Genomic DNA, 7,956 nt, shown 5'->3' on the forward strand with positions numbered 1-7,956 from the left:
TGTTCCACCTGGCCTTTGGCGCAGAATCAGTTTGATTCCCTCCCCCTTTTTCTTTTTCCTTTCTCCTCCTATGATGAGATTGCTCCCTAATTGTTTTAATGTTGTATCTTAATCTTTTAAATTGTATTTTAATCAACTTGTTTTTATTATTGGTTGTTAGTAGCCCTGAGCCTGGTCTTGGCTGGGGAGAGTGGGGTATAAATAAAATATTATTATTATTATTATTATTATTATTATTATTATTATTATTATCATTATTATCATTATTATCATTATTATCATTATTATCAGTGTCTCTGGTGTGGCCCAACAGAGCTGCTTAATAATAACCGCATTGTTGCTTGCTGGGTTTTAAAGAAAAAGAGAGACCAGAGAAGTACAGATCTTATTAGCTTTTTTATTATGCTCCTCAGATGGAGAGTGCATTAATATATTTAATAGCAGCAGTATATCATGCTACGCCCAGACAGCTCCTTCTAGTCCCTGTCATCCACCGGCTCCATCGTCGGCTGTACTGCATCCATGCATAGGGCACAGGACCTACTCTTGAAACTGCTTCCTAAGAGGAAGTTAGGCTTCAACAATTTCCTGCATTTTATAAATGGTGACTCGGTAGCTTGCCAAGCTTTTAGCAGGTTCTTCTTCCTCCTGGATATATTACAAGACTAATTCTGCTATGCCACAGAGCCATTGCAAATACCACAGTTCAAAAGGCATGGGCTGCATACACACAACATATTAATTTAGAACCGGTGGAGACTGAATAATTATTTTTCGATGCAATCCACGAACATCCTAGATGTATTGTGTATTTCTGATGAACAGCTGAGTCAGACCAGAGTCTGGTGATGCAGTGCCTCAAAATTCCACCAAAGGGCTGGAACCTCTCTCTGATTGGCTACCAAGACAGTTAGTCACAGGTTGGGGTGGAGCCAGCACTTTGGGAGGGAGAATAAAAGGAGCAGTTTCTAAGGAAGTCTGAGGAGGTCAGATGGTTTCGGGAAGGAGAGTTACGGAATTGGTTTTGTGTGTATAGCATCTACTCTGAGGAGGATATCTAAAGCTAGAGAAAGGAGTCTCTGAGCTTAGGTAGGAAGGACAATGTGTAGTGTCCTGTGAGAGTATTGAAACAGGAGTTAATTGGAGGGCTGAGTTTGAGCAAGGAGAAGTAGAAGCTGGGAGGATACCATCTACTTGTGTCTCATTCCTGTCAGGAGAAGACTGTTCTTCTAGACAGAGAAGACCCCCAAACCAGTTAAGAGGGGTGTAGTGATCCCCTGGGTCTGTTACCTGATTTGAAGTACCTCAGGAGTGCGATTGTTAAAAGGTTGGGCAAGTGACAGATAGTACCAAGGTATTAAGCTGTAACACTGAAATGATTAAGTTTAAGAAACTGAAGTAACAGAAACTGAAGTAACAGAATCCAGGTTCCTTCCTTCACTTGGCAACAGCTATTCCATCAGCCTGTGGTAGAGAAGGAAAAGAAAAACACAACTAAGAGATCAGCAGCTTTGGGCTTCTCTGCCTGTGGCATGAGTTACATGGAGATGTCATGGGGGAGATGGTCAGATCTTGATGAGCTCCAGTAGTTGAATCTGAATGACCTTGAAATCAGGACCCCAAGAAATGTCTGAGCCCAGGAAAGGGGTCACTAGTCTAAGAGATGGGGGAATCCCCATTGTGTTAGTGGAAGTCCCTTTGTGGGCTTCCTTCCAATGCAAACTGAACCAGATTTCTCCCGATCCCAACTTGTGTTGCTTAGTTCCTCCCCTTCTTGGCCCGTTCTCCATTTGTATTTTGTGTTTTTCAGTTGTAAACCTGGGGACAAGGACTGTCTTGTTTGAAACAATCTGTAAGCCACTCCATAAGAGGTTAATCTGTAAGCCACTTCCAAGTCCCACTACATTCACTGGGGATGTAGTTTCAGGTAAGATATAAGAATACCATAGTTATGGACTAGCTAAAGGAGGAGTCTTTACCTTATCTAGTGACAAGCTAAACAGGCCTCATTAAACACTGCATATATCTCTGTCACGTTAGATGCCTTCAAGAACTAGAACCTTAATAATTTGAATGAGAATTTTAAAATAATGAATATATGGTAAGCATATATTATCAGGCTATAATTATAAGGCTATAATTGGAGCAGGAAAATTCAGTGACATAATGACATAAGAATGAATCTGAAGCAGCTATTATTTAAGGTATTTTTTTATTTTCTAAATGCCACTGGAGCTGAATCTTTCACAATGTCACTGAGGTGAATTTTTCAGGTATATTAACACAAGTGGAACAGACTGACCTAAATTAAACTTTTGGCAAACTTTGAAGCCATTAACGCTTGGTTGATGGAGCACGGCTTGGAGCGTTAAGGTAGAAGCCATATGGTTCCATGTCCCATTTGTGGGGACAATAAAATCTTCAGGATTTCATTGATGAACAGTGTGTACACAGAATCAAAGCTCCTAAAAAGAAATGAGTTTGGATAAACAAAGCAATAAGAAGTTATCTGGATATTGGTGACCTTGAACTCCTTTAACTTCATTTAGTTGAAACCGCTTTCTTTTTTCTTTTTTCTTTTGAATTTAATTGATAACAAAACATTCTTATATATGGTATTTCAAAAAATTACAAATAAAAGTCAGTTCATTCGTATACAATACAATTCACCATACTTGACTACATATGACTTCCTGACCCCCCCAATGTATTTACCATTTCTATTTTCCAAATATACAAATAACTATTACTTTATTCTATTTATAATATCTCATAATTTCTTACAAGTTTTGTACCCTTTTGTTTTTATCATTCATATACACAGAAATCATTCAAAAACTACCATAGACACCACACCACTATTGTAGTTCATTAAATATTTCTTAAACATGTCCCATTTTTGGAAGGAAAAAAAAATGATTTATCTTGCCTCTCAGCCTATTTGTCATATGAGCCATTTCAGCAAACTCTAATAATTTATTCTGCCAATCTGTTTTTGTAGGAACCCTTTCCCCCTTACAGTTCATTGCAATCAGAATTCTTGTGGCCGCAGTTGCATACAAAAAAAAATTATTTTAGATTTTTTGGTATCTCTCTGCCTACGATTCCTTTTTTTTTTTTTAATATAATTTTTATTAACAAACCAACCCAGCAAATCACATGAATTCCAAATTACAGAGCCAATTTTTTAATTTTTTGTTGGGGGTACCCATGCTTCGAGCTCAGAAAGGGATCCAAACATCTCTATTGCTGCTGCTTTAATATTCACAGTTCTGTCCAAATAGTATTCACAGTTCTGTCCAAATAGTATTCACAGTTCTGTCCAATCTTCTCTTTATTGTTTTCCTCATCTTCTTGTTGTTATCATATATTCCTTTCTTTGTGACCTCTGATAGTCTCCACAAGCGGATTAAAAACAAACGTTGTTATAGTCCTGTGTAGATTTTCCATTCCTCCAAGAGCCATATTCAAACAGACAGACACCATTTCAGCACTTCCGCACAAAACATGCCCATTAATTCTCGCAGGCCTGTCACTCTCTCCTCGATCTTCTTAGGGGGTTCTGCCAGGTCAAACTCACAGTCCAATATGATAACAAAACCATGGTCTCCTCCCCCTCGATCGTAAATCCTGCAACCAGGCCTGCTTCCTAGCGAGTCTCTTTTTATAACTGTGTCATTCCAAAGGCCTTTCATTCCTTTCCAGATATTCCACATACCATGTCTTTGATTAGTAATTCATTTCCACACAGTTCTTAATCATCCCGCTTATAATCAGTAGTTGCAATGATTCTTCTTGGGGGGGGGGGAATTGTTAGATAATCACATAAGATAAAAAAAGAAAAGTTCCCCCCCTCATTCCGTCCTGTTCCGACATACCAACCCTTTGATGTGTCTTCTTCTTGATATATTTTCTTGTTGAATCCAGCCCGTCGCTCGACTTCACAGAGGTCACTTCACATAGCAGTCTCAACTCCCATTCTTCACTCGAAACATGCGCATTTGCTGCTCTCTAATTGTTTATTTTGAGCTGCTGCAACCAGGCGCGCTATCGGAGACAGCGTCCGGGAGAGCCGAGAACCCACACAAGGGCTGTGCACCTAGTGCCCTCACCCCCTGCATCTTTTGAACTCGGGGGTGATTTATCGGCACCGCAGGCGAAGGCAGTGTTTCCCCATTCCCTGGGGTAACAAGGGAGGCTGCATATTCCCATATCAGCCTCTTAATTTCCTCGTGTGAGCCGGAGAGATGGTATTGTCGGCCATCTTCCAATGCACCCCTAGCGGCCCCCCTCTGCCTACGATTCCAAGTAAAAAGGCCTCCGAGTTTTTTGGGAAATGTTACTTTTTTTAAAAAAAAATCAGTTCGTCATATATAACATTCCAAAACTCTTTGATTTTTTTACATGTCCATGTCCACCATATGTGGAGCATGTTGCCTTCAGATTCCCCGCACCGCCAATATTTGTTTGAAATATTTTTGTACATCTTAGATAGCTTTGATGGCGTGAAATACCATCTATACTGCATCTTCATTAGGTTTTCCTTGATATCATATTTACTTTCCAAAGGTTCTCCCACTCGCTCATCGGAATGCTGTGTCCAAAGTCCTAGGCCCACTTAACCATTATTGATTTTGCCTCCTCCTCCTTGACTTCCCAGTCAAGGAGGAGTCGGTAAATTTTGGAAAGTAGCTTGGTTTTGTTATTTAGCAAATCTCTTTCCAGTTTTGAGGGCTTTATGGCAAAGCTGGGTTTTTTTATCTTGTTTAAAGGTATCATTAAGTTGATGGTACTGTAGCCATCCTGCGAGATGTTCTTTGATATCCTCATAGTTCTTTAACTTTAATTGATTCCCTTCCTCTTTCAACAGTGATTTATACATCAGCCAACCTCCTCTCATATTCTTTTTCTTAACCGCCTTTGCTTCCAAAGGTGATATCCACCATGGTGTTTTTGGTTCAATTAAATCTTTATATTTAACCCATGTCATGTATAACGCTTTTCTTACAATATGGTTAAGGAAGCCATTATGTATCTTAGTCTTCCCATAATTGAGGTAGGCATGCCAACCAAATCGGTTGCCATGCCCCTCCAAGTCTAGCAAATCCGTATTCTGGAGTAAACACCACTCCCTAATCCATGTGAAACAGGCTGCTGCATAGTAAAGTATTAGATCTGGTAGTCGGAATCCCCCCCCCCTTTAATGTCAATTAACAAAGTGTGTTCTATTCTAGGCTTTCGTCCTTGCCAGATAAATTTGGATATATCCTTTTGCCAATTAGATTGGGATGGATTGGAAAAGGAAAAGCATTTTTGGCTGGGCATTCATTTTAATCATTGATATCCTCCCCCATAGGGTTAATTTCAAACTACTCAGATCTCCGTTAATTTCAGACGAGGTCTTAATATAATTGTCTTGATATAGATAAATATTTTTTGCTGTTATCCAAATTCCAAGATATTTCACCTTTCAAGAGATTTTCTAATTTGTTTGTATTTCTAGTTCTTCTTTTTCTTGGGCTGCGAGGTTTTTGACCAAAACTTTTGTTTTGGTATTATTTAATTTGAAACCCATTATATTACCATAATTGTGAATTATTTTCAGTGTTTTTAGCAGACTTTCTCTTGGATTTTCAGTTGTGATAGTTGAAGCCACTTAATGTGGTTCCAAGATGTCTGATATTCTTCTTGGGTACTTTTGTTTGTTGATTTATTTGAGTTTTCTAGCTAATCTCAGCCATAGTGTCAAGGGTAACAACACTTCAATCGTGTGGCTTGTGAAAAGGTGCACACACCGCATTATACACGTGGCATGAGTTAGCTGTAAATAGCAGATATCAGCTAATTCCAATGTAAATATGGTCCTCTCATGGAACTGTACTTTATTAGTAACGTATGTCACCTGTTCGAAAACATCATCATGTCATACTTGTGCCACACATATAATGTTCTCTGCTGTACAAACGTTGTACAGTGGTACCTCAAGTTAAAAACTTAATTCGTTCCAGAGATCTGTTCTTAACCTGAAACTGTTCTTAACCTGAAGCACCACTTTAGCTAATGGGGCCTCCTGCTGCCACTGCGCCTCCAGAGCACAATTTCTGTTCTCATCCTGAAGCAAAGTTCTTAACCTGAGGTACTATTTCTGGGTTAGCAGAGTCTGTAACCTGAAGCATCTCTAACCTGAAGCGTATGTAACCCGAGGTACCACTGTAGATGATACATCAGTGGTTTTCAACCAGTGTGTCGTGAAGAGGAGGAGGAGGAGGAAGAGGAGGAGGAGGAGGAGGAGGAGGAGGAGGAGGAGGAGGAGGAAGAAGAAGAAGAAGAAGAAGAAGAAGAAGAAGAAGAAGAAGAAGAGAAGAGTTTGGATTTGATATCCCGCTTTATCACTACCCTAAGGAGTCTCAAAGCAGCTAGCATTCTCCTTTCCCTTCCTCCCCCACAACAAACACTCTGTGAGATGAGTGAGGCTGAGGGACTTCAGAGAAGTGTGACTAGCCCAAGGTCACCCAGCAGCTGCATGTGGAGGAGTGGGGATGTTAACCCGGTTCACCAGATTACGAGTCCACTGCTCTTAACCACTACACCACACTGGTCAGGGGTGCCATGGGCAACACTGGCCTCTGTCCGTCTTTCCTTCCCTCCCTCCTCTAATGCCCACTCATGTCTCTGGCCCCCAAAGGCTTGCACAGCTGTTTGTTGCAGCGGCTCTGGCTACAAGCTCCCCAGGAGAATGGTGCCTCTGGAGCTGGCCCAGGGGTGCTTCCCAGGCCCCTGTGGGGCAGTCTGAGGAGGCAGCTCTCTTTGGGATAGGGGTGGCAGCTCAAAGACCAGGGGTAGCAGCTACGGCTGCCCAGAGTACTCCCAAGGAGAGGGGAGAAGAGAGGAGGCTGAGAGAATCATCCACAAGGAAGGGGTGAGGGGCTACCAGCTCTGAAGGTAAGGGGTGATATAACTGGGCTTCTGAGCCCCACAGGGGTGCCACAGAGAGGATGGCTGGGAGAAGGACAAGGGAGCCATGGAACCAAAAAGGTTGAAAACCTCTGGGATGCATGATTCTAGTGTTGCTACTCATCCTGAGACCTTTGGACTAAGGAGGCTGGAACTGTACATGTGACACATATATACAGATGACACACAATCTGATAACATGACTGTAAAAGGCCACTGGAATTAGCCCAAATCATCTCTCTGTGAAGCACTTAATGTCTCCGGGTGAAGGTTTTCAGGAAATCAGAAGCATCAAATGACCTTTCAATGTTATTTAACATTATGGGATATTGGGAGTGGTCAAATCATACAATAATATGTTTACCTGAAAATGATTTATCTCCTGGAAAGAAACATGGGTGGGAGCAGGGGCACAGGAAGGGGGGTGCAGGGGGTGCAATCTACCACTGATGTCATCCCTGAGGGGTGGCAAAATGGCACACCGTGGGGGCGGCACTGACCGTAGGGCCTGGCCTGCAGTGCGCCAGAGCCACATGTCTCTCCTGGGAGTGACACGGTGGCTCGGGCCCTGTGCTGCCCAAAATGGCAGCGTGGGGTTTGTGCCTGCCAGGCGGACTCTGTTGGCAACTCGCTGTGCTGCCCCCCTGGGCAGATCACCATGTCGCCCCCGTGCGCAGATCGCCAGGGTACCTCCATGCACGGATAGTCAGTGCTCCCCCGTGCGCCCCCATTCTGCCCCCGTGGCCAGATCAACGTGCCACCCCCACAGGCAACTCTCCGTGCTTCCCCCTTGGGCGGCTCGCCCTGCCACTCCGGGTGCTGCAGCAGCTAGCTACGCCCCTGGGTGGGAGAAAACTTGTTTAAGATTCTGAGAAATAGTCATTGTTTCAAGTTCACAGCAGCCTTTTCAAGTATAAAGTTCACAAAGACCACATCACACAAGTCACGACTGTCAGTCAATCAAAGCCGTTTTATAACCCACCTTTAGAAAGCGACAATTTT

The 7,956-nt window shown here is 42.4% G+C and overlaps 1 long non-coding RNA gene across 1 annotated transcript; it reads left to right on the forward strand.

Annotated features, from left to right (window-relative positions):
* The first annotated feature begins 890 nt into the window (after window positions 1–890).
* On the forward strand, window positions 891–6,264 carry LOC310690055. The gene is made up of 3 exons (XR_014517847.1): window positions 891–1,089; window positions 1,811–1,927; window positions 5,235–6,264. It is a non-coding gene; the product is annotated as an uncharacterized lncRNA (long non-coding RNA).
* The last annotated feature ends 1,692 nt before the right edge of the window (window positions 6,265–7,956 follow it).

This window comes from Podarcis liolepis, assembly GCF_965112155.1.
Source record: "Podarcis liolepis genome assembly, chromosome: 12".
Taxonomy (NCBI): Eukaryota; Metazoa; Chordata; class Lepidosauria; order Squamata; family Lacertidae; genus Podarcis; species Podarcis liolepis.